Below are 27926 nucleotides of genomic sequence, written 5' to 3' on the forward strand. Positions count from 1 at the left end.
ATACATACATACATACGTAACGGAACTGCAGCATTAAAATAAAGGTTAATATAAACCATTGTTTGGGCACAAGAACCAACCACACTCTCTCTCATGCACTCATAGTACGTTTACCCGCGCTGGTTATTTCGACCGACAAGCAAATAAAAGACATCTGCCACCTAAAGTCCCTGACCGCGCGTACTGATCAGACCTTGATGCCAAGCGGGAAGGTCATACACAAAGCCAAAGCCGAACGCTGAGCGCAGTCTGCGCGCGGCTAAAATCTCAGTTTCCTGGCATTGCCGCCCCGCATTTGCCCGCGTGCGCTCGCCGGCTCAATGAGTGAGTCATTGCTAATTCCCTCACCACACTGTGGAACGCCGGTGTCCGCCAGCAGACTCGTGGAAAGAGCTGTTCTAAACCAGGCGAGCATTCTCGATGCGAATGACCCATTAACGAACTACACCTACGTCGGATTCACAAATCCTCAAAGCCTATCCCGCGCGCCTTTTGGACACTAAGATACGCACCCTTCGCTTCCCGTCAGCTCGTGAGTCTTGACGAAAAACCGCATACCAACGAAACAGTGGTTCTCGGGATAAGCACTCCCCTCTTTTGCCACACAAAAGGAAGGACCACAAAGCATGCACTTGGCGGCCCCCAACTTCACGTCCCTGGGATTGCATGTAAGGAACGCAGCTTGACAGCTACAAGTGGAGGACAGGCCGACACATAAGCCACTGGCGGCCTTCATTTATTTAATGAGGAGCCCGGCTTATCAACCACTGAAATTATTTGTGAATAACTGCTTGAACACTGAGGGGTCATGTTCGTTGACTATGGTTTCGGGTTGGTTATTCCAATCTTCTATGGCTGCAGGTAGAAAGGATTTGTTAAAAGCGTCAGTTGACTAATGTAGGCGCTGAAAACTTAACGAGTTAAAGAGGCGACGCGATGAACGGGCAGGAAAGAGAAGGACTGTACTGCGTTGTGAAAGGAAATTTTAATATATTTTGTGTAAGAGGCGTAGTCAAGTAAGTTTTTGGATGATTTAGAGGTGGGGAGGTTAACAGATTGTTTAATGCTGGTAATACTAAGCGTGGCTTGTACTGAACGGAAATAAATCTAGCGGAACCATTCTGAATTGATTCAAGTGAATTGATGAAGTGATGTTGGCGGGGGCTCCAAATAACCGTAGTATATTCAAGTTTAGTACGTACAAGTTTCATAAGCTAACTTTCGGATTTGGTGGGGACAGAACGTTAGCGATCTTTTGATATAACCATGTGATTTAGCCGAGGCGGCGGTTATTTGCTGCATATGATCGCACCATGTTATATTGCTTGATATCACTACTCCGAGGTATAGATACGAATCAGCCTGGGTTAGGATATTGGACTTTACCGAATACTGGAAATAAAAGTTACTGCGCTTCCGCGAAACTTGCATGACTTGACATTTATTCACGTTTAATTGCGTCAGCCATCCTGAAGATCATATTTGTGGGTTAGGTAAGGTTTTTTGTAGAATATTTCGGTCAGTGCTACTGGAATAACGGCGGTAAAGTACGCAGTCATCTGGAACAGACGAATGGTTGATGGGATTTCGTCTGGAATGCCATTATTAAAATTCAGAAATAAAAGGGGTCCGAGTACAGACCTTTTCGGAACACCGGTATTACCTTCACGTGAGTTGATGGGTGATTCTCCACAACAGTATATTGAACACTATCGTTGAGAAAAAGTTTATTCCAAGGTATAATAATTGGCCAGTGCTGAGAGAGGAAAGCTTACTTATAAGACGCCATTGGGGGACACGATTTAATGCTTTGAAAAGTGAAGGTCTATTACGTCGGTTTGAAAGGTGGAGTCATCGTTAAAATGAAGATCAGTAGTAAATTCATACAGCTGAGTCTCACACGAGAGTCCTCGCCGGAACATGTGCTGGTTGAGAAAAAAGAAGAAATTTAGGTCCAAATGCCTAGAAGCTTGCAAGCGATGCATGCTAGAGAAATTGCGCGACCATTTGAGGTGTCTCAACGGTTTCTTGATATGTTTATGGAGGTGACCTTGCTTATTTTTCAGTCTTTTGGAATGACACCATTGTTGAGCGATTGATTAAAATTATTTTAAAAATATGAGTACATATATTTTGGTGCTTTTCAGAATTTTTGGCGGGAATGTTATCCGGCCCTGGGGCACTCCAGAACTTAATGTCCTCAATTATCTTCATGATTCCTTGGCTCGTAACATTGGTAGAGGGCATTTCGGGGAAGTTTCTAGCTGGTAAAAAGGAAACGTTGGTGTCGCCTTCGTGGGTAGAAACCGTTGAGAAATACGAATTCATGAATTAGGCGGAATCAGAAGGAGCGACTACCAAACCATCAGGGTAAGTCAGGGATACTTTATTCATAGCGGTGTTTTTATGAGCGAAATATTTCCAAAATTTCTACGGGTTGACGCGAAGGATGTCGAGCAAATCATGACTGAAAAATTTCCTTTTTGAATTCTCTGAGAAAAAGGTGTAATCTCACAGGCATGCGAAATAGCTGTTCCATTTAGAAGAGAATATCACTAATTTAGCTTCTCTAAAATGCGTTTTTTTTTCTTTTTTGACAGCCACCTTAGAGACTTCCTGTACCAGGGTCTTAAGGCGTCTCCGCAAATGCAAACTGGTGGCACATGTCTGTCATAAAAAGAAAGCATCTTGTTTTTGAATGAGAGCCAATTTTGTTGCACTGTTCTGAGAGCGGGAGAGTAAGAGAATCTTTCGTAAAATATTGCTAGTTCTTCATTAAATAAAAAGAAGTTCGTTTATCGTAATCTATAATGTACTCATTGATAGGTTGCGGGTAGGGATGGAATGGGAAGTTACACAAAAACATATTGTGGTCACTGACACTCTCAAACCACTGAAACACTTTTACAAGTTCAGGAATTAATACTAAAACGAAATTGCGTATGTTAGTAGCCCTAGTGACGATCATACCTGTATGGACAAAATTAAATATCAGGCAGAAATCAAGGAAATTTTTAGATATGCGTGAATGAGCGAGCAGATTGAGCCACTCAATCTCGGGAAAATTGAAATCGCCACAGTAAAATGTTTGTCCGCAAAAAACACGAGGTTTGATGTAGCACAGCATAGTAAAGTTCGCCCGAGAAATCGTCGTCAGAATCAGGGGTTTATACCAGGCAATTAGTATTGTTCTGCTTGTTGGAAACTTGAGGTTTATGCACGTGATTTTATGGCATCAATTTATATCAATCCTTGACGAGGGCAAACTGGGCTTTGTAAGCACAACCCCCTCTCCGCGGCGTCCTAGCCCATCTAGTCCGTGAATAATGTACGATGATGTCGTGAAAAGTACATCTTTATTCTGAATGTCTCGGTTAATCTATGATTCAGCGAATATGGTGGCATCGGTACTCTTCTCTTCTAGGAGGGCTTCTAGTTTCATTCTTGGGAATTTAGCTGCAGATGTTAGTGAGTAGTACGCTTGCGTTATAAGAAGCTGAAATGGCTTGAAAAGGTTTCCATGATGCGTTAAGATGGGCGAGAGCAGGTTTATGGGCACGTTGCGATTGCTGAGGTTATTTCTACGACAGAATTTGTGGCAGAATTGTAGACGTATTGTTTCTTATCGATTGTGAGCTGGTCAAAGCGGATTTCGAACACCGCGTTTCTCTGGTGACCGAAAGCATATAGCTTTTGTGTTGCGACGCGCACACCAGCTGAGTAGTCCTCCCGTATTAAGGAGGGCGTGTCCTTTACATGCCGTGAAGACTGTAGGATGTTGGATTTGTCCTTGAAATGCGCAAATTTTACGATATCTGGGCGCATCATATCGGCGCGGACCATGGCGGTGTGCCCGCTCTATTTCTGCGTCAAGGACATATATACGAAGCTTTGTAATAAAAAGTGGTAGCGTATCTGCTCCTTTCGTTCCAAATGCCGTCAAAAGACGACAGTCTTTATCGGCTTTTGCGAAGTAAATGCCTCCCTTCGCTTTCCCGCTCACGTCTCATGTTGTTCCTCTTGCGGCGCGCTCCTCCCAAGGTAAAGACGCCAAAGGTTTGCTTAAATCATTTTAAATTTCACGCGTTCCACTGCTCCAAACCGTGTGTCTCGATGCGAACACTGCCGTACGGCGAAGCCGCGCGTTGATCGAGGCGCCCTACTTCAACGTTTATACAACCGCGTTTCCCTACTCCACGTGCGTTGCAAGCAGAACGTGGAACCTGTCTAGTGGAACCTTGCGTAACTGTTGCACGTTGAATTGTTTAAATGGCGCCAGAAGGTATAGTGGCGCGGGCGACAGCAGGCGAAGGCGCAGTGAATTCTTTTTCTGCAGTTGATGAAGTATTTAATTTCGCCAAAGTAAAGTATGTTTGATTTTTTTTATAAAAGGACACTGCAAATATCACTTCTGTATTGATTTGTTGTCTCATACTTGCGGAATGTCTTGACCTTTTCACCGGACATAGACGGGTAGATTTAGCTTTGACTATATAAGATTATTGCGCAGGCATTGTTTCGCTTTCGCCGGGTGGCTGAATCGAGTCACAGACAGACAGACGGACAGACAGACAGACAGACGGACAGATAGACAGACCGAAATTTCTAGGTTTAGGTAGCCCAACAAAGACTATCGTCTAAAAAAGAAAATATTCTTGCCTGGAATTCGGCCGAAGTTTCAGTGTTTTCATCTTTATTACCAAAGAATAAAAGATTTGAATGGCGTAGGTGGGTTTCAGTATCGTCGCACTTCTCAGCATGTTGTTTTAGTTCAGAAGACAACGAAGCTATTTCAGTGGTTGGGGGAGGGTCTAGGAAACGTTTGTTAGACTGGTTTGTTTCGAATTTTTTTCAAGCACTTCAACTCGAGAAGAGAGGCTGCCAATCAGGTTTTATATTCTAGTATGGGTCGAGCGGACAGATGCAAGGTCATTTTCAATAGCAGTATGTGCAAGTTCGAGGCGGGATAACCTTTCCGCAATACTTTCTAAAGTTACGGGTCACCAATGAAATCAGGTCCGGGGTTCACTTCAACGTCACCCGACACAATTAAAAGTAGGTTGATGAGGTGGATGGTGACAGAGTATTCGAAGAGAGTCTAGAAAAATGATCTTCGCCAGCAATCAAGCAATTCGGCTGGGCAAGACACCGCTATCAAAAAGGGTCCGTTAGCCGTTAGATAGTATACAAAACGCGTAGGGCACACGACCAACCTGCACGAGGAGCAAAAATTTTGAGGCCACGCTCGCAGCGGTAGTGTGCCGCAACTGACTGTGGAGACGGGAGGGCTTTGTAGTCGATCCGCTGAATCACCCGCGCTGATTGTGGCACATGGTTGCCAGACCAGGTAGCGGGAATGTCCGAAATTGGCCGGCAGGTAAGGTAGCTGCGGACATCCGCGTTGACGGGCAGGGGTGGCAGGGGAATTAACCTTGTCGATTGAATGACGAGGTGAACCGGGCAGGCTTCAGGGTTAAAGACGGTAAGGGCCGGAGTTAAAAACCATGACAGGAGCACCTGCACGAGAAGCGAAAATTTGAGGCCATGCTCGCAGCGGTATACTTTATACAATTAGCCAAACAAACTCTAAACACTAAAATCAACACTCTACTCACTTCATGCGTAAACAGCACCGTTAGTAATGTTACACAATGCATGGCGCGCTACGTACAGTATGTGGTACAGTATGTGGACTTTTCGTACAGTATGTGGACTTTACTTGATAACACTATGTAAGAAAGGGTGGCAACCACCTTGGCGGTATTCCAGGATTGTTAGGCACTCGAACTGCATGAAGGGGGCGAATAGCTTTCTGCAAGACCGGAGAGAGCGTGATCATTGAGGTGCACTACAAAACCCTAAATACGATCAGAGTCCTTCAATGCTTTACTGGTCACGAAACCGCTTCGTATCTCAATGGGGGAGCTTCATATCCTGCGTTTGGACGCCCCGCAGTGGCGCCACCATATGACTGATGTTCCTCCTCGGGCGGCTTTATGCTAGCTCGACCGATGGAAACGCGCTCAGTTGTGTTTGTTTTGTGCGTGAAAGAAATGTAACGTGCATCTCGCGCTTTGTGATGAGAGTTAAGTAGTGCAACGACGATGACGAACAAGTGTTGAGTCTAGGGACGTCGTACCGCGTACAAGGCTAGAATAGGGAAGATTTTCTTGTTATGTTTAACGAGCGACGGGGAGCTGTGCGAGAAATGGAACCGCGTAATTCCAAATCGAGAAATGGGAGATTTCAACTTCCATTCACAGTATGTGAGAGAGTGTGAGAATGCAATGTGTAGGAGAATGAAAAAAACAAATGCTCCCTTTCAGAGCGTCCTGCATTATAATATCACGAGGCTAACTTAGAGCCGGATTTTGCCACATCAGTCATGTAGTAGCTTTGCTTCCTTACCAGTTTGCCAACTTGTATTATCTTACGCTCAGGCTAGTATACAAATGAAAAGCTTTGTGATGCGGTTGTGCTTTTCGTTTTCATATTTCCACAAACTATCGCTTAGTATTCGTTTTGTTTGTACCGCAATCGCGCGTGGCCGCTTTCTGTTTTATCTGGTGTTTCATCCACAGCGCCGTTTTTGCACCTTATCCGCGTCGGGCAATAATGTTTATTATAGAAAGGGGGTCGTGTTGTCACTAACTTGATTTTTGTTTCTTCGTCAATGCCTTCGATCCTATTTAAATGGATCCGATATTAATATCGTTCCGTAAATAATGATGTAGAGCAAGCGCCGCGCAACTCCCTTTATCAGCGTTCATCGTTGAATGGCACGATGCGGACTGCTTGGTCGTCGTTTTTGTTTCATTCTAGTCTTTTGTAGGGCCGGTGGTCGCATGATTAAACTTCATTCGGTACAACTTTGCATCGTTATTGGATACGTAGCAATAATATCTTTCCTCCATGTGCTGCGCAAGACAGCGCAAAAAAATCTTGTGTTTCCATTTCTAATATCAAAAATTTTTGCAGTGTCTGATGAAAATAGTTTTCTTCTTTTTTTTGCTTAATTTTTGGCAAGAATTAAAAAGCGTGGTAGCAGAACGGCGCACTCTGCAATATATATCTCCTCATGTTTTGATCATTTGCGTTTATGCAGCGTTTTAAATGCTCTCAAGTATGCATCTACTAATACAAACGACAATATTGTCACGAAGCCAAAAACGACGCCGTTGTTTTGAAAGAAAACACGTTTATTACAGTGAACGTGTGCTCCTCTAACAACTCAAAGACTACACTTTCGGCGAAACAGCAGCCCGAAAAGTGACGTGCGCAAGCGAGCCTTGGAGATTGGGACGCCACGGCGTCTGCTCTGCAGGCTTTAATCTTTCGGTGCAAGTGTTTCTGGAACCTTCTATTTGCATCCAGAACTTCATAGATCAAAGAAGATTATTCTGGGCTAGTGAAGTTAGGGCGAAACAGTCTGCTTATCGGTATGATATAGCTCGTGCGAGATAAAAATAAAGAATGGAATACGCGGTTCGCTGGGGACACAGATAACGGAACCTGGCGTAGCTGGGCAGTAAAAACAAACACTAAAAAAAAGAACCAAGACATGGTTCGCGGCATTACCCCTGTAAGTGTGCATCAACCCGATGCTTAAATAAAAGACAGTCCGAACAAAGAACAAAAAAATCCGTCATCTTACATAATAAGGTTTCAAGCGCACCACGGGGACTACTTCGGGCCGCGTGCGTCTTCGTGATGTTCCGGAATCACCATCGGGCAGTTGGCCGACACGTCGTAGAATTTGTAGGTTCCGAAATACCGTCGCAGAAGCTTCTCACTGGGTCCGCGTCATCGGATGGGAGTTTTCCCTCTGGCAAAACTCCTTGTTGTTTTTGGCATGAGGCAACAAAAACCGAACGTCTATATTATATTACTTTCTTAATTCGTTGCTCTAGGTATTTCTCCAATTCGCGCTTCTGCTTATCATCAGTGCTTTCTTTTCAAGTCCCAAATAATACTGGTGCGCCTTGCCTACTCCAAAGTGAAAACGTTAGTTCTAGTGTCAAGATTGTGGTTGATGTTTATGACAAAGAAACTTTATTATCATAGCTTTGGAACGTTTACATTTTTTTTCGTTGAAAAAACTCAGGAGTCCTACAAGGTTACGGGGAATACACAGTTTCTGCTCATCTGTATTTAGGGGCAGTTCTTTCCGACAAAAGTTGAAGCAAATGCATTCCTTTCCCTAACGAAATTTTGGTTCCAATGTTGATACTGATGTAGCACCGAGTAACCCTCATATACTTTAGAATAAAGTTCCGTGAGAGTGGCGTGCTTTTCAGTGAAAGCTAATCCGCACTGAATGTATCACTAAAGCTTTTTGGAAGATTATAGCAGAAATGGGCCTACTGGTTTTCCCAATATACTTCACAATATCTTCCGTTTTTGCGTAGCAAACCTGCATTGATTGTTTTCGTTTTCTACGGTTTTTAGGCATATTCGATTGGGTTTGGAGCATCCAACAGAATAGTTCTCAAAGCAAGTGCCCCGTCGCTTTCGTATTTTTTCGGGGATTTTTGTCAAGCGGCGGCATGGTGACATATAGCCACGCAAATAAAGAGGCCCAAATACTAGTAACGACAAGTTATAGAGAAACAACACTTTCTGATTTTGAACTGCCTCAGGAGTTTGAAACGTCAATGCAAATAATATTATTCTTTTCGGTTTTCATCAACAAACTTTTGCCATTTGCAGATTTTGTGGCTGATATATGTTCGCTGCCAATTAAGGCTGCCACATCAACGTGTTCGAATGGAATAACTGAAATGCGCTACGGATACAGCAAAAACAGTAAAAAATGCGAGCTTTTCCCTTACACAAGTTGCAGCGGTAACAGAAACAGTTTCAAGACGGTCCTAGAGTGCTTGAAAAAATGCACACGTAAGTACAAAGACAAGCGTCATTTTGAGGTCATATAATAATTACGTGCTCCCAATGCAGCACAGTAATATCGCATAACAAAGGTCCAAATGTTGTTTTTGTGTCCGCCACGCGGATTTGAATCCTGCGGGGAGGTATTGCGTCTATAGATTCTGCATTTGTGACCATCTTACATCGTATTCTCTCATTCTTGAGCTAAGGTGCTGCCAGGTAAACACATATAACACCTGCTTAAGTTGCGATAAAACAGCGCAAATACAAGCATCAAAGCACAACTTCCGCTGGTCAATTATGAAGGTATGAGCAAACCTCAGCAATAAATATGCAACAAACCATGATTGTTTTATTCGGACAAGGTGGTGTTTGCAAACCGCAGACAGTTATTGAAGACAACCGAAGTGATAAAATGAAAGTATTGGTATTGACAGATGTATTTCAATACAAATATTTCAAAACGTGCGGAGCTGCTGGTAAGCGGAATCACTCCACAAGGGCGTAAATACCGCAGAGGAATGACCAACTATACGGGAGACGAGCGAGACGCCATTTCTGCAAATTTCTAACCACAAAAAGGGAATGCTCATTCGCAGTCCATAAATATATACAACCGCTTCTGCATAAAAAGTGAAAGATTACAACAGTTTTGCGGAAAAGCACCTGGACCGCTCCATTGACCTTCGTGCTTATCGAACCCACCCGGTCACAGGTAACAGGACTTCAGTGACATATTTATTTGTTAGATAAAAAAAGGGATGATGTTGGGAGATCGCTGCCAGTACTCCCTCCTCTTTGTTAATAATATTGTAACGAATACCTTAAACATTTCTTGCAAAATGTTTTATTTCGAAGTTAATACATAAAGCCAACAATGTAGACGAAACACATGTAATAGGAAATCTTGTACTGCTATGTAAAAAGCCCTGATGAATAGCTCGGAAGCCTTAATTACTACTCATGCCGAGGGAAAGCACTGAGGGAAACAATTATTATTTAGCTCCGGGGAACGATCTGTAGACCACAGCTGTAATTTCAATGATTGGATACATCATTCCTGTGCAATAGGAAGGCGCGGTGTGGCATGTTCAGCTGTAACATTGTGTTGAAGGTGCACACCTTAAGCTGTTTCCTAGATACGTCGTCCACAATGCCAACAAGAATTTGAGCTAGGATGAATGTAGTTAATTAGCAATGACAAAGACAAAACCTCAAAATCGGATAGCCAGCGTGGATACCAGTGGCTGTAGTACAAGCATGGCTTCTTTCCCCTTAGTGTGTGTGTGTTTATATATATTGTAGGTTAGAGGATTAGTCCCGAGAGCATCAGAGTGGTTATTCTTCAGAATGGGGCATGTCTACCAGTGTGACCAGTGTCATCATCAACATAAAGAGAGTCTGAAATCCTCATCGCTATTGTCTAGAACTACGCGGTTCGCTCGGACTGCTTCGGTCTGCTCGCGGCTGATTCTCAGCGATTCCTAACATCTCGCCTTCACGATGACTTTCGCCACTAAATCATTTTTCAAGTAGTTGAGGAACCAACCGGGGTCACGCCTTAATCCTGGAACTCCGGAGACGGAAGTTACTCAAGGCAATGGACAAGGGACCGAAGCAGGCTGCTACGTTCTCATCGCCGACAGTGATGTGCTACGGTGCCACGTGCGAGACAATCCATTCTTCAACGGAAGCGATAATAACGACCCCGAGGATTGACTTTCCGTATACGAACGGGTAAGCACGCGTAACCGATTGGACGACGCCATAAAATTGAATAACGTTGGATTCTCTCCGAAGGGCGCCGCCTAGTTATCCTACGGGAACAAGCAGCGTGACTTCCCGACGGGGTCTGAGTTCAAGGTAAAGTTCGTTGCGGTTTGTGGCCGACCAGCGGTGCGGATGATTCAAGCGAAGCACCGTCTGCGCGTTCGAGTGCAGCAGGATGGCGAGAACTTTACTAGCTATATTGAAGACGTCGTGTACTTATGTAAGCGCGTCTACCCATCAATTGTGGGAGCTGAGAAAGTCAAGCAGATTTTAAAAGGCATAGTTGACGACGCCTTCCAGATACTTTTGTCAAAGAACTTGCGCACGGTTTCTGACATCGTCAACTTCTGCGTTACCTTTGATGAGCTGCGGAAGCAATGGGCCCTCACTCGAAGATATCGTGCACGGGATGACTCCGGGTTAAGCTTGACAGCAATTTCCGCTTATTCCGTGTTGCTTACGTAAAAAAAAGATTTCGTGCTTGAGAAAGTGGCTCGACAGTTGTGTCTCCTACCCTCCACAACGAAGTCGGTGTCCGTGCTAGAGTTTGCCCTCAGAGATGTCATCCGGGATCGAATTGCCGAAGCACTTCCCCCACCGTCTCTGCAGTACGTGCCAGTAGCTGTGCCAGTCACTTATGCCGAAGTCCCCACCATACCATAGCAGCACGCTGCCCAGACGTTTCAGCCGACATGTCCAGTTGGACCTCGGGTTACGCCGTCGGTGCTTCCCCAACCCCAGTTTGGGTCAACCGCTCAACACCGGGCAACCGCCCTATCTGCTTTGTGTGTAGGGTGCTTGGGCACGTTGCACGCTATTGCCGCCATTATCCGCCGTCAGCCTAGATTTCTGCGCCTGCATACTTTCCTCCGTCACCTCAAGTCCATATTACGCAACGTTCGTCGTTCTGAACTTGCTATTCGGATCGCGCCACCCACACTGACCAGTGTTTACCGTCACCACGCCATCACCCGCTCTCCCCGATACGGCGCCGTCCTGGTCCACAGATGCGGAAAACTAGTCGCCGCAGTATCTGAGGAACAAACTCCATCGATGTCGAAAAGGCCAAGGCCTCATCCACTTTTGTCCCCTACCAGTGTTTTCGATGTTATTGTTGAAGGCGTTCGCAGAAGGGCTTTATTCGACACCGGAGCTGATGTTTTCGTTATTCACGCTGATCTCTGCCATTGCCTTCGCAAAGTGAAGAAGCCCCTGGATGGACTATCGGTCTTAACAGGAAGTGCACAAAATATCCAGCCAATAGCTGCATGCACGGCTCGGGTCGCTTTCAGCACGTCGTGCACCATATTCAGTTCACAGTGCTTCCAGCTTGCTCCCACTAAGTACTAAAAGATTAGAGTTTCTTTCGAGCCGTAACGCAGTGATTGACTGCGCACGCACAGCAGCGGAGTTTTCTGCATTCTCTGATGCATCTTTTGAGAACCACTATCCCGTCCACTCTTTTAAACTTGTCGTGGTAGAACACACACATATTGCGCCCTGCTTTTCTACAGGTGTGCCTGGAAGCTGTGTGTCTGTGCGGACGCCACTGCGCTCTTTACCATGCAACATGTTTCACCACACCACCCATTTTCCACTTCCGTTTGCCGTTCTGAATTTCCATCCCGGGGAAAGCGCCACAGTCGTCACTGACATATCGACCGTACCGTGAAACCACCTATAAGGCGAAACTCTAGGAAGTCTCCAACATATAGACCCTGACGTAGTTTTTATTGTTACGAATGACGTATCAAACAATGACATCGACGGACTAGAGCCGTGTACGTCAGATCGGAACTCAGCAAGTGACATTTTTCCTGCTTCTAAGGGCGATGGTCTAGACAGCACCCAACAAGGGCAACTTATGGCTTTACTTCAGCGGTTCCGTTCGTTTTTTGATTTGTCACATACCCCGCTTGGCCGTACGTCTATTATGGGGCACACCATCGACAATAGAAGCCATACTCCTCCTGGGCAACGGTTCTATGGGGTCTCCCCAGCCCAGCGCCGCACCACCGAGCACCATGTCGATGACATGCTTCAGCGTGGCTTTGTTCGACCCTCAAGCAGTCCCTGGGCATCTCCTGTCGTTCTCGTTCGGAAAAATATAGTTGTAGACGCTTTTGTGTAGAGTATCGCCGCCTCAAACAAATCACGCGCAGGGACGTCTATCCTCCGCTCGCATAGACGATTCTCTGGACAGCTTGCAGGGCGCAGAATTTTTCTCGTCACTTCATTTGAGGTTAGGGTATTGGCAAGTTTTTAGGGCGGACAATCATAAACCGAAAACGGCATTTTTGACGCCTGATGGATTGTACCAATGTAATGTCATGCCGTTCGGGCTATGCAACGCCCATGCCGTATTTGAACGCATGATGGACAATGTTTAGCGGGGGCTCAAGTGTAAGGTCTGTTTGTGGTGTCTAGACGACATTGTCATCTTTTCCGCCGAATTTCCGACGCACCTTCACTGTTTAGAACAAGTTTTATGCTCCTATCTAGAGCTGAGCTCGAACTTAACCTCAAAAAGTGTCGCTTCCCCTCCACTAAGCCTATCATCATGATTTATGTCGTCTCAAAGCATGGCGTCTTCTCTGACGCAGCCAAACTTCGCGCTGGTGCCGAATTCCCGAAGCTAACCAACATACAATCTCTTTGGAGCTTCGTAGGGCTTTGCTCACACTTTCGTCGCTTCATTGTCAACTTGCTTCATTCATTGAGCCTCTCGGCGGTGCCCGTGACTTGCCTGATTGTACTCCGACCGGTGACCACGCGTTCTAGACTTTGCGCTGGCTACTGACCACGCCAACCATACTTCGACACTTCGACCCTACAGCGCTTACCGAACTTCATACTGACGCCAGCGGAGTTGGCCTTGGTGCTCTGATTTGCCAACTTAAACCAGGTTTCGCAGAATATGTCATCGCCTATGCCAGCCATACCCTAACAAAGCCAGAATCCTATTATACTGGTACCGAGAAGGAGTGCTTGACCGTCATCTGGGCGCTTGCACAATTTCGCCCATATTTGTACAGCCGTCCATTTGATGTGGCAACCGACCCCCACGCCCTCTGTAGGCAGTCTTTTTTGAAAGATCCGGCAGGTCGTCTTGGGCGATGGGCGGTTCCCCTCCAAGAATATGATATACGAGTCAAATCCAGGTATGGTAAGAAGCATTCTGACGCCGACGCTCTCTCCTTTTCACCTATACGTGCTGGTCTATCAGACTCTCCCAGTGGCCTGTCTGCCTTTTCTGTGACTGATATGGTAGCTGAGCAACGGAAGGGCCCATGGATTGTTTCGCTCAACACCTCGCTCACCAATCCTTCCCAAGCCGTAACAACAAATGCTCTCCGTAGGCAAGCCTCTCATTTTGCAGTATGCGATCAGCTTATTTATTGTCGCAAGTACTACTTGAAAGGCTGAAAATGGTTGCTCGTCATTCCTCAACATTTTCGGTTCGACGTTTGTGCTTTTTTCTACTCTGATCCCACGTGCAGTCATGTCGGCCTACTCAAAACCTATGAATGTTTGCGTCTTCGCTTCTTCAGGCGCGCGATGTACAACTTCGTGCTAAGATAGGTTTGATGCTGCCAAGATTGGCAACGCCGACACCCGTCGGTACCTCAGCTGTGTGGTCTGTTACAGCCACTGCCTTGCCTAGTAATTCCAGTTGACTGTGTCGGCATTGATTTGTACAGACCTTCACCATGCACAGCTACCGGCAACCGCTAGGCTATACTTCCCATCTACCATTTGACGCGCTAAGCTGACACCGCCGCTCTACCAGCTGCTACCGCACGAAACGCCGCCTTGTTTCTCCTCCGGAGTTTCATAATTCGTCACGGGGTACCCAAGGAGCTACTCAGCGACAGCGGACGCGTCTTTCTGTCTGACGTCATAGTGCAGCTTAAGGAATGTAGCGTCATCCATCGCCCGAGCGCTGCGTACCATCTGCAAATGAACGGCCTCAGATAGCGCTTTATCCGAACCCTCGAAGACGTATTGTCCAAGTTTGTTGCTTCTGATCATAGAAATTAGGACCTTGTACTACTCCAACTAACATACGCTTAAAAGCCCGCCATCCAAGCAACGACCGGTTTCAGATGCGAAGCATCTAAGGCTCGAGGCTGTGTCCCTCCCTCCCTTGTTGTTGTCCGCTGTCCGGAATCTACGGCGCATGCGCGTCTCTTCAGCCCCTTCAGCGTTGGGCCTAACGTCAGCGCAGTACACTGCAAAAAGAAATAGTTATGCGGCGCCCGGATTCGATCCCATGACTCTCTGGCCGCAACGGGACGTACGTTGCGCTCTGCCCAATGCGCTACAAACCGAGACGGGCTCATGTGCTACGAACCCGCATTATGTTTTTCACTCATTCAAACTACGTCAAGAAGCTACTGATACAACGAAGGCACACGAAGCTGAACATCAATGGAAAAGACGAACTGAAAACTTTAGAGGAGGATGTTGAATGTCCCATGGGAAAGCTCTGGTGGGAAGCGCCACGCGCCTTGCAGCTCAACTTGAGAAGAGGACGAAGAGGACAGGCAGCGGGGTAGGAGCGTGATCACGCAATGAAGAAAGGCGAGAACCAGGAGGTGTTCGGTCAGGTAACGCGGGTGTCGGTCTCTTCGCTGTCTCTTTATTTATCTACATTTCTCTGTCTCTACATAGGGCTGCACACTACGTTCCAATTCGTGCGGCGATAAATGAAACAACATAAAGGCAAAACAATGGAACCTACACGGAACCCTCATGATGCTTCGCATCCAAATCATGGTTCCCCTTGGGAAGATGGGGTAATTTTTTTCTCCTTTTTTTCCTATATTGGTGGTAGGCATCGTGCATTCTCGACACCACCCTTTCTTACCTCCCTGATGTATCTGAGTGCATGCCGGATTCTGAGGCTGCCAAACACGCCGAAGAATGTCACCAGCTTGTCCGTTTTTTCACCACTGAAGAGCAGGAGCGACAAGTTACTGCTAGAGAGCCCACAGTCAACTTCGTTACCGGTTCTCCCGTGTGGCTCTGGGTACAAACCTGAACTTCTCGCCTGTGCTCAAAATTCCTCTCAAACTACCCGGGTCTTTAAAACGTCGTTCAACAAACTTATCCTGTCCATTGCGTCGTCGAGCTGCTAGCCGTTCCCAGCATCTTAGACAAGCTCGAACGGTGTTATCTGCGTAGTTTCCAGAACAGCCGTGTTGTACCCAAATATCACTCACGTAAGGGCTTTGTCCTAAGCCCTATGTTCAATTTCGACTCACGTAGACACCATAACCGCGACCGTCCTTTTCAGATGTTCGACTAGTCAGTTCGTTTGGGAATGGTACGCTGTCATTCCTTAGTGATCCGTGTTGCTGTAGAGTAAGATTCCTTGTATAAGCGGCACAGGGAAGACCGTTCAGCTGTCCGTGATTAGGACTTCAGGGGCTCACTGCAGCACCACTTTGTTTAGGAAGAACTTCGCGACACATTGTGCAGTCCACATCGGAAGAGTGGCGTTCTATACGTAGCACGTCATGCATTCTGTCGCCACGTCGATCCACTTGTATAGAAATCGTGACCTAGGGAACGGGCCCAGACGGTCTCTTCCAATCCGTTGGGAGTGCCTCAGTTGGACGGCGATCTGCTATAGAAGCCTGGCGGGTCTCGTTGGTGGGGGGTTTTTTGTCGCTGGCAGTCACGGCAACTCTGCCTGTAGTGGGACAGATCGGTTGTAAAGTGAGGCCACTAATACTTTGCAATGAGTTTTTCAATAGTAAGTGGTGTGTTGAGGTGTCGAGAGGACGGGTCGTCATGGCACACTTCCGAAATTTCGTAACGAACATCAGCAGCGAATACAAGAAGATAATTCGTTCTTGTTCCGGTGCTGAAATTTTTCTTCATGAGGACGGAGTTTTTGAGGTTACATGGTGGTAAGTTCTGTTTCTTGGTACCAGATACGGCGACATTGCGTCCCTCTAGGTAGTTGATCATGACGCGTAACTCGGGGTCCGCACACGTTTGGGCGGCGAGGTCACTCTCCGTCACGACTCCGAAGAAGGCGCTGTTTGCATCGGAGCCTTGAGGTGGTGGTTCGACGGGTTGCGGGACAGACTGTAGGCGTCGGAGCGTTTCCTTCCGGATTTACAGACGAGTGTAACGTCGAATTCCTCTTCGTACAACTTCCATCACCCAAATTGACCGAGGGGTTCGAATCCCCAAGCCAACATAGAGCGTGGTGGCCTGTCACAGCCTTGCACGGTCTAGAATAAAGTTATGGGAGAAATTTTGTAATGGCTCTAATGATAGCTAGACGCAATTTCTCGGAGGCGTAGCAGTTTTTCTCCTTCTTCCACAGGCCAGGGCTGGAATAGGCAATTATGTTTTTCGCAACCGCTTTGCTTTTGCATGAGGACGGCACCCAAACCTACATGACTGGCGTACGGGTGCATTTCCGTTTTGGTGTTTCCGTCGAAATGGGCGAGCACGGGCGGGCTTGTAAGCCCTGTTGCAGCTCGCAGAGTGCTTCCTCTTGGGTCGTTTCCCATCTGAAAGGGGTGCTATCTTTCCTCAAGCGTGTGAGTGGTTCTGCGATGCGTGCGAAGCTTGCGACGAAGCGCTGGTAGTATGCGCCCAGTCCGAGAAATCTTCTCACGCCCTATTTTTCTTTACGTCTTGAGAACTTCGCTAATCGTGAAATTTTCTCCGGGTCAAGTAAGACTACTGCGAAGTTGACGACGCGGCACAAAAACTTGGCTTCCTCCTACACGAAGCCGCACTTTTCAAGGTTCCCCGTTAACCCCGATGTTCGTCTGGACTCGAGTACAGACTGCAACCTCGCAAGCTGTTTGTTGAAACTCAGGGCGAATACCACAACGTCGTCGAGGTATACGAGGCAAGTGTGCCACTGCAGGCCATCAAGTGCAGTGTCCATGACTATCTGAAACGTTGCTGGGGTCATGCATAGCACGAACGGCATCACCATGAACTCGTATCGGCCGTCCTGGGTTATGAATGCAATGTTCTCTCGATCTCTCTCGTCTACTTCAATTTGCTAGTAGGCTGTCTTCAGATTCTTCAGGACTTCAATTATACGACTTTTTTCTTCACAAGTACGACCGGAGCAGCCCAGGGGCTTTTTGATGGCTGTATGTTACCGTTGCTGAGCATGTCTTCGATTCGTGTCTGGACAGCTTCCCGCTGTCTATTTGTGAAGACACGTGATGCGGTGGCTGTCGGGTAGGTCGGGCGTAACCTTCGGTTATATTTCGGTGCTTCAATAGGGGTATCTCCCAAAATTTTGAGTTCGACGAAAAACAGTCGCTGCAGCGACGCACCAAATCCAATAATTTGTCCGGGTTTTCTCGTGGCAGCGCTGTGTTTACGTCAAAATGATTTCGGCAGCTTGAAAGCATCTCCATGTGCACGAGTTATATTTTGGTGGCCGCGATCACTTTACTTGTTTCTTGCTTTTATTCGAGGAACGCAATTGCAGCGCCCTTGTTTAGGACTGGTACCCCTCGGTGAAATTAGTGACCAAAACGTGGCATTTGCATTGCGTAAAACCCGCAGTTCCTCTTGCGACGGCGACAGGGCGGTCGAGAAGCAAACTTTGGTCACTCTCTGCGATGCGTCGAGGTCACGAGAAGTTCCTTACAGTAGACGGTGATCATAAAGCTTGCGCGGGCTGGCAGTGTGACGTGATGGACGGCGATTCTTGCAGCAGCACGGTGTTTACTGATCGGCTTCGGCGTCGTGGAGTGATTGGAAGAAAAATTATGAACTTGGTCTGCAGATGAATTATTGTGCCATAGTTCCTTAAAAAGTACATTTCGAGAGTTACGTCGCTGGAGCAGTTAGACTACATGGCTAACGTAGCAGGGCACGTGGGGCCGTCTATGGGGACGCAGGATGTGCAAGTTCGACTTGGCGTTACGAAAAGGCCTCCGGCTATGCGTATGTGCAGGCCGTCCTACCTTCTCGCAACATTCTTCAGCTTAAACGCCAATGACCAGCTCATTAACAGGTCGTCGGCACCCGTGTCCATAGGGGGACTACGTCAAAGCTGTCGATGGAGACCGAGACTCTGGACGCCGACTTCCTCGAGTTCCCGGTGCGTCGGGGCGTCGTATCTCGGTTTCTCCGTCTTGACAGTTCGGCACTATGCGTCCTCCTTATCGTCGTCATGACAGCGGCAGCATTGGTCATGTGGGGTTATCCGTGGTGCCGTGTCGTTGTCGTCATGTTTGTGAGTCACGTCCGGGTTTAGTCGGGTCGTCGGACTTTGAGGTCGTCCTCCCTTTCTGCCGTTGGGTTAAGCCAGACGTGTTAGAGGCTGGCAAGTGCGTCATCTCCTCAGAGGCATCACAGAGTTTGAATTTAACTCGCTTTCCTTGCAAACTCCAAATAGTGTGGACGATGTATGGAGCACCTCTCAGCGGCTCGACCAGCTGAAAGCAATCCGCCTGCTGCCAGGGCAGGAATCAGCTCATCACCCTCATGAGTCGGAGGTGCATGCCCTTATACGCAATATTATTCAAGGCCCATCGTTTTCTCGTGTTGACCGCTGCACCCAGCCTGCCAGCGATTTGATGGGAAAGAATAAAGAAAATCTGGCGTCGATGACGTGTTGTTCACGATGCGCCCCAGCAGTGGTTCTCGGCGTGCCCTCGTACGCGGGCGCAGTTTCGCGTCCGCGGTCTCGCCGATCGGAATTCCTGTGCCTTTGCCCTAGGTCGGCCAGTTAAAGGCCATTTCAAATGCAGAAAATGCAGAAAATGGGTAGGCAGTCTGCAACGCCTAAGGAGGCATAGAGGAATGATTGGGCTATTTTTTACGATGGTTAGTGAGGTTAACATTTTTGAAAGTTACGTAACAAGAAACGAAAGAAATAAAAACACACGGCCAGAGTGGGGACCGTACCAACGCCTTTCGATTATATCTCGAATGCCTTACAATTTCCGCTTTCTGGGCGACTGTGTTCTCCTTTACTTTCTGGGGTATTTATATTTAGTACAACTGTATCTGACGCTTGACTCCATAAAGTGAAAGAGAACACCGTCACCCAGATAGCCTAATTGGTAAGGCATTCGAGATCTAATCGAAAGGCGTGGGTTCGGTCCCCACTCGGGGCGCGTGTTTTTCTTTCTTTCCTTGTTATGGAACTTTAAAAAGTTGACATCACTAACCGTCGGAAAAAATACCCTAATCATTCCCCTATGCCGCCTTAAGCGTTGAAGACTGCCTACCTATTTTTCTGTATTTCCTCAACGAGCCCCTCATTTCCTAACCATATTGTGCGAAAGCTTAGCGTGGGTCTCGGATCTGGAAGCCTTGATGCCGAGGAAGCATAAGAGGGTTTCCCGCCAGTTGTCCGGTCTTGACAGGCTGTAGACGTTCGCGTCACGCCCCGGGGGCTGAAAAAAAGGTCCCCTTCTCCCCGTGTAGTCTGAGTGGCCCTGGCTACCACCCTGAAGCGCCAGATACAGTTGTAGTAAATACAAATACCCCAAAAAGCGAATGAGGACATAGTCGCCCAGATAGCCGAATTGGAAAGGCATTCGAGATCTAATCGAAAGGCGTGGGTTCGGTCCCCACTCTAGGCGCGTCTTTTTCTTTCTTGCTTGTCTTGTTACGTAACGTTAAAAATGTTAACCTCACTAACCGTCGTACAAAATAGCCGAATCGTTCCCCTATGCCTCCTTAGGCGTTGAAGACTTACTCCCTTTTTTCTGTATATAAAGATATATATATATGTATATATATATATATATATATATATATATAAATAACACAGAAATAAGGGTTGGAAGTCGAGAAAACCTCGGAAAGCAAAGGGGAGGATGTGGTAGATCATTGAAACAGATTAAGAATTTGGAAAGAAAGAAAGAAAGTGAAGAAAAAATGCCCGCCAGGTGGGATCCGAACCCACGACCTCCAGAATACCGGTCTGGTGCGATAACCACTACGCTACCGGCGGGGCGATTTTCCCATTCACTTTCTGGGGTATTTATGTTAGGTATGTTTGTTTCCTGTGCTTGGGGGTGGTAGCCAGCGCCATTCGGACTAATCGGGGTGAAGGGGACCTTCTTTTTAACCCCCGGGTCGTGACTCGAGTGTCTACGACATGTCCAGAGTGGTCGACCAGCTTTGAACCCTCTTAAGCTCCCTTTGGCAACAAGACTGCCAGAACAGAGGCCCTCGCTATGCATGTAGCGAATCAGAATAGGAAATGAGGGGCTCGTTGAAAATACCACAGAAATAAGGGTTGGCAGTCGAGAAAACCTCGGAAAGCAAAGGGGAGGATGTGGTAGATCATTGAAACAGATTAAGAATTTGGAAAGAAAGAAAGAAAGTGAAGAAAAAATGCCCGCCAGGTGGGATCCGAACCCACGACCTCCAGAATACCGGTCTGGTGCGATAACCACTACGCTACCGGCGGGGCGATTTTCCCATTCACTTTCTGGGGTATTTATGTTAGGTATGTTTGTTTCCTGTGCTTGGGGGTGGTAGCCAGCGCCATTCGGACTAATCGGGGTGAAGGGGACCTTCTTTTTAACCCCCGGGTCGTGACTCGAGTGTCTACGACATGTCCAGAGTGGTCGACCAGCTTTGAACCCTCTTAAGCTCCCTTTGGCAACAAGACTGCCAGAACAGAGGCCCTCGCTATGCATGTAGCGAATCAGAATAGGAAATGAGGGGCTCGTTGAAAATAACACAGAAATAAGGGTTGGCAGTCGAGAAAACCTCGGAAAGCAAAGGGGAGGATGTGGTAGATCATTGAAACAGATTAAGAATTTGGAAAGAAAGAAAGAAAGTGAAGAAAAAATGCCCGCCAGGTGGGATCCGAACCCACGACCTCCAGAATACCGGTCTGGTGCGATAACCACTACGCTACCGGCGGGGCGATTTTCCCATTCACTTTCTGGGGTATTTATGTTAGGTATGTTTGTTTCCTGTGCTTGGGGGTGGTAGCCAGCGCCATTCGGACTAATCGGGGTGAAGGGGACCTTCTTTTTAACCCCCGGGTCGTGACTCGAGTGTCTACGACATGTCCAGAGTGGTCGACCAGCTTTGAACCCTCTTAAGCTCCCTTTGGCAACAAGACTGCCAGAACAGAGGCCCTCGCTATGCATGTAGCCAATCAGAATAGGAAATGAGGGGCTCGTTGAAAATACCACAGAAATAAGGGTTGGCAGTCGAGAAAACCTCGGAAAGCAAAGGGGAGGATGTGGTAGATCATTGAAACAGATTAAGAATTTGGAAAGAAAGAAAGAAAGTGAAGAAAAAATGCCCGCCAGGTGGGATCCGAACCCACGACCTCCAGAATACCGGTCTGGTGCGATAACCACTACGCTACCGGCGGGGCGATTTTCCCATTCACTTTCTGGGGTATTTATGTTAGGTATGTTTGTTTCCTGTGCTTGGGGGTGGTAGCCAGCGCCATTCGGACTAATCGGGGTGAAGGGGACCTTCTTTTTAACCCCCGGGTCGTGACTCGAGTGTCTACGACATGTCCAGAGTGGTCGACCAGCTTTGAACCCTCTTAAGCTCCCTTTGGCAACAAGACTGCCAGAACCGAGGCCCTCGCTATGCATGTAGCGAATCAGAATAGGAAATGAGGGGCTCGTTAAAAATAACACACAGAAATAAGGGTTGGCAGTCGAGAAAACCTCGGAAAGCAAAGGGGAGGATGTGCTAGATCATTGAAACAGATTAGGAATTTGGAAAGAAAGAAAGAAAGTGAAGAAAAAATGCCCGCCAGGTGGGATCCGAACCCACGACCTCCAGAATACCGGTCTGGTGCGATAACCACTACGCTACCGGCGGGGCGATTTTCCCATTCACTTTCTGGGGTATTTATGTTAGGTATGTTTGTTTCCTGTGTTTGGGGGTGGTAGCCAGCGCCATTCGGACTAATCGGGGTGAAGGGGACCTTCTTTTTAACCCCCGGGTCGTGACTCGAGTGTCTACGACATGTCCAGAGTGGTCGACCAGCTTTGAACCCTCTTAAGCTCCCTTTGGCAACAAGACTGCCAGAACAGAGGCCCTCGCTATGCATGTAGCGAATCAGAATAGGAAATGAGGGGCTCGTTGAAAATAACACAGAAATAAGGGTTGGCAGTCGAGAAAACCTCGGAAAGCAAAGGGGAGGATGTGGTAGATCATTGAAACAGATTAAGAATTTGGAAAGAAAGAAAGAAAGTGAAGAAAAAATGCCCGCCAGGTGGGATCCGAACCCACGACCTCCAGAATACCGGTCTGGTGCGATAACCACTACGCTACCAGCGGGGCGATTTTCCCATTCACTTTCTGGGGTATTTATGTTAGGTATGTTTGTTTCCTGTGCTTGGGGGTGGTAGCCAGCGCCATTCGGACTAATAGGGGTGAAGGGGACCTTCTTTTTAACCCCCGGGTCGTGCCTCGAGTGTCTACGACATGTCCAGAGTGGTCGACCAGCTTTGAACCCTCTTAAGCTCCCTTTGGCAACAAGACTGCCAGAACAGAGGCCCTCGCTATGCATGAAGCGAATCAGAATAGGAAATGAGGGGCTCGTTGAAAATAACACAGAAATAAGGGTTGGCAGTCGAGAAAACCTCGGAAAGCAAAGGGGAGGATGTGGTAGATCATTGAAACAGATTAAGAATTTGGAAAGAAAGAAAGAAAGTGAAGAAAAAATGCCCGCCAGGTGGGATCCGAACCCACGACCTCCAGAATACCGGTCTGGTGCGATAACCACTACGCTACCGGCGGGGCGATTTTCCCATTCACTTTCTGGGGTATTTATGTTAGGTATGTTTGTTTCCTGTGCTTGGGGGTGGTAGCCAGCGCCATTCGGACTAATCGGGGTGAAGGGGACCTTCTTTTTAACCCCCGGGTCGTGACTCGAGTGTCTACGACATGTCCAGAGTGGTCGACCAGCTTTGAACCCTCTTAAGCTCCCTTTGGCAACAAGACTGCCAGAACAGAGGCCCTCGCTATGCATGTAGCGAATCAGAATAGGAAATGAGGGGCTCGTTGAAAATAACACAGAAATAAGGGTTGGCAGTCGAGAAAACCTCGGAAAGCAAAGGGGAGGATGTGGTAGATCATTGAAACAGATTAAGAATTTGGAAAGAAAGAAAGAAAGTGAAGAAAAAATGCCCGCCAGGTGGGATCCGAACCCACGACCTCCAGAATACCGGTCTGGTGCGATAACCACTACGCTACCGGCGGGGCGATTTTCCCATTCACTTTCTGGGGTATTTATGTTAGGTATGTTTGTTTCCTGTGCTTGGGGGTGGTAGCCAGCGCCATTCGGACTAATCGGGGTGAAGGGGACCTTCTTTTTAACCCCCGGGTCGTGACTCGAGTGTCTACGACATGTCCAGAGTGGTCGACCAGCTTTGAACCCTCTTAAGCTCCCTTTGGCAACAAGACTGCCAGAACAGAGGCCCTCGCTATGCATGTAGCGAATCAGAATAGGAAATGAGGGGCTCGTTGAAAATACCACAGAAATAAGGGTTGGCAGTCGAGAAAACCTCGGAAAGCAAAGGGGAGGATGTGGTAGATCATTGAAACAGATTAAGAATTTGGAAAGAAAGAAAGAAAGTGAAGAAAAAATGCCCGCCAGGTGGGATCCGAACCCACGACCTCCAGAATACCGGTCTGGTGCGATAACCACTACGCTACCGGCGGGGCGATTTTCCCATTCACTTTCTGGGGTATTTATGTTAGGTATGTTTGTTTCCTGTGCTTGGGGGTGGTAGCCAGCGCCATTCGGACTAATCGGGGTGAAGGGGACCTTCTTTTTAACCCCCGGGTCGTGACTCGAGTGTCTACGACATGTCCAGAGTGGTCGACCAGCTTTGAACCCTCTTAAGCTCCCTTTGGCAACAAGACTGCCAGAACTGAGGCCCTCGCTATGCATGTAGCGAATCAGAATAGGAAATGAGGGGCTCGTTGAAAATAACACAGAAATAAGGGTTGGCAGTCGAGAAAACCTCGGAAAGCAAAGGGGAGGATGTGCTAGATCATTGAAACAGATTAAGAATTTGGAAAGAAAGAAAGAAAGTGAAGAAAAAATGCCCGCCAGGTGGGATCCGAACCCACGACCTCCAGAATACTGGTCTGGTGCGATAACCACTACGCTACCGGCGGGGCGATTTTCCCATTCACTTTCTGGGGTATTTATGTTAGGTATGTTTGTTTCCTGTGCTTGGGGGTGGTAGCCAGCGCCATTCGGACTAATCGGGGTGAAGGGGACCTTCTTTTTAACCCCCGGGTCGTGACTCGAGTGTCTACGACATGTCCAGAGTGGTCGACCAGCTTTGAACCCTCTTAAGCTCCCTTTGGCAACAAGACTGCCAGAACAGAGGCCCTCGCTATGCATGTAGCGAATCAGAATAGGAAATGAGGGGCTCGTTGAAAATAACACAGAAATAAGGGTTGGCAGTCGAGAAAACCTCGGAAAGCAAAGGGGAGGATGTGGTAGATCATTGAAACAGATTAAGAATTTGGAAAGAAAGAAAGAAAGTGAAGAAAAAATGCCCGCCAGGTGGGATCCGAACCCACGACCTCCAGAATACCGGTCTGGTGCGATAACCACTACGCTACCGGCGGGGCGATTTTCCCATTCACTTTCTGGGGTATTTATGTTAGGTATGTTTGTTTCCTGTGCTTGGGGGTGGTAGCCAGCGCCATTCGGACTAATCGGGGTGAAGGGGACCTTCTTTTTAACCCCCGGGTTGTGACTCGAGTGTCTACGACATGTCCAGAGTGGTCGACCAGCTTTGAACCCTCTTAAGCTCCCTTTGGCAACAAGACTGCCAGAACAGAGGCCCTCGCTATGCATGTAGCGAATCAGAATAGGAAATGAGGGGCTCGTTGAAAATAACACAGAAATAAGGGTTGGCAGTCGAGAAAACCTCGGAAAGCAAAGGGGAGGATGTGGTAGATCATTGAAACAGATTAAGAATTTGGAAAGAAAGAAAGAAAGTGAAGAAAAAATGCCCGCCAGGTGGGATCCGAACCCACGACCTCCAGAATACCGGTCTGGTGCGATAACCACTACGCTACCGGCGGGGCGATTTTCCCATTCACTTTCTGGGGTATTTATGTTAGGTATGTTTGTTTCCTGTGCTTGGGGGTGGTAGCCAGCGCCATTCGGACTAATCGGGGTGAAGGGGACCTTCTTTTTAACCCCCGGGTCGTGACTCGAGTGTCTACGACATTTCCAGAGTGGTCGACCAGCTTTGAACCCTCTTAAGCTCCCTTTGGCAACAAGACTGCCAGAACAGAGGCCCTCGCTATGCATGTAGCGAATCAGAATAGGAAATGAGGGGCTCGTTGAAAATAACACAGAAATAAGGGTTGGCAGTCGAGAAAACCTCGGAAAGCAAAGGGGAGGATGTGGTAGATCATTGAAACAGATTAAGAATTTGGAAAGAAAGAAAGAAAATGAAGAAAAAATGCCCGCCAGGTGGGATCCGAACCCACGACCTCCAGAATACCGGTCTGGTGCGATAACCACTACGCTACCGGCGGGGCGATTTTCCCATTCACTTTCTGGGGTATTTATGTTAGGTATGTTTGTTTCCTGTGCTTGGGGGTGGTAGCCAGCGCCATTCGGACTAATCGGGGTGAAGGGGACCTTCTTTTTAACCCCCGGGTCGTGACTCGAGTGTCTACGACATGTCCAGAGTGGTCGACCAGCTTTGAACCCTCTTAAGCTCCCTTTGGCAACAAGACTGCCAGAACAGAGGCCCTCGCTATGCATGTAGCGAATCAGAATAGGAAATGAGGGGCTCGTTGAAAATACCACAGAAATAAGGGTTGGCAGTCGAGAAAACCTCGGAAAGCAAAGGGGAGGATGTGGTAGATCATTGAAACAGATTAAGAATTTGGAAAGAAAGAAAGAAAGTGAAGAAAAAATGCCCGCCAGGTGGGATCCGAACCCAAGACCTCCAGAATACCGGTCTGGTGCGATAACCACTACGCTACCGGCGGGGCGATTTTCCCATTCACTTTCTGGGGTATTTATGTTAGGTATGTTTGTTTCCTGTGCTTGGGGGTGGTAGCCAGCGCCATTCCGACTAATCGGGGTGAAGGGGACCTTCTTTTTAACCCCCGGGTCGTGACTCGAGTGTCTACGACATGTCCAGAGTGGTCGACCAGCTTTGAACCCCCTTAAGCTCCCTTTGGCAACAAGACTGCCAGAACAGAGGCCCTCGCTATGCATGTAGCGAATCAGAATAGGAAATGAGGGGTTCGTTGAAAATAACACAGAAATAAGGGTTGGCAGTCGAGAAAACCTCGGAAAGCAAAGGGGAGGATGTGGTAGATCATTGAAACAGATTAAGAATTTGGAAAGAAAGAAAGAAAGTGAAGAAAAAATGCCCGCCAGGTGGGATCCGAACCCACGACCTCCAGAATACCGGTCTGGTGCGATAACCACTACGCTACCGGCGGGGCGATTTTCCCATTCACTTTCTGGGGTATTTATGTTAGGTATGTTTGTTTCCTGTGCTTGGGGGTGGCAGCCAGCGCCATTCGGACTAATCGGGGTGAAGGGGACCTTCTTTTTAACCCCCGGGTCGTGACTCGAGTGTCTAGGACATGTCCAGAGTGGTCGACCAGCTTTGAACCCTCTTAAGCTCCCTTTGGCAACAAGACTGCCAGAACAGAGGCCCTCGCTATGCATGTAGCGAATCAGAATAGGAAATGAGGGGCTCATTGAAAATAACACAGAAATAAGGGTTGGCAGTCGAGAAAACCTCGGAAAGCAAAGGGGAGGATGTGGTAGATCATTGAAACAGATTAAGAATTTGGAAAGAAAGAAAGAAAGTGAAGAAAAAATGCCCGCCAGGTGGCATCTGAACCCACGACCTCCAGAATACCGGTCTGGTGCGATAACCACTACGCTACCGGCGGGGCGATTTTCCCATTCACTTTCTGGGGTATTTATGTTAGGTATGTTTGTTTCCTGTGCTTGGGGGTGGTAGCCAGCGCCATTCCGACTAATCGGGGTGAAGGGGACCTTCTTTTTAACCCCCGGGTCGTGACTCGAGTGTCTACGACATGTCCAGAGTGGTCGACCAGCTTTGAACCCCCTTAAGCTCCCTTTGGCAACAAGACTGCCAGAACAGAGGCCCTCGCTATGCATGTAGCGAATCAGAATAGGAAATGAGGGGCTCGTTGAAAATAACACAGAAATAAGGGTTGGCAGTCGAGAAAACCTCGGAAAGCAAAGGGGAGGATGTGGTAGATCATTGAAACAGATTAAGAATTTGGAAAGAAAGAAAGAA

The 27926-nt window shown here is 47.6% G+C and overlaps 1 non-coding gene across 1 annotated transcript; it reads right to left on the reverse strand.

The window, feature by feature from the left end:
- Positions 1–24707: 24707 nt before the first annotated feature.
- Positions 24708–24780, reverse strand: Trnat-agu (transfer RNA threonine (anticodon AGU)). The gene has a single exon. It is a non-coding gene; the product is annotated as a tRNA-Thr (tRNA).
- Positions 24781–27926: the final 3146 nt, after the last annotated feature.

The sequence above is a fragment of the Haemaphysalis longicornis genome, unplaced genomic scaffold, assembly GCF_048455015.1.
Source record: "Haemaphysalis longicornis isolate Haplotype H1 unplaced genomic scaffold, Haemaphysalis longicornis Haplotype H1 scaffold_8, whole genome shotgun sequence".
Classification (NCBI taxonomy): domain Eukaryota; kingdom Metazoa; phylum Arthropoda; class Arachnida; order Ixodida; family Ixodidae; genus Haemaphysalis; species Haemaphysalis longicornis.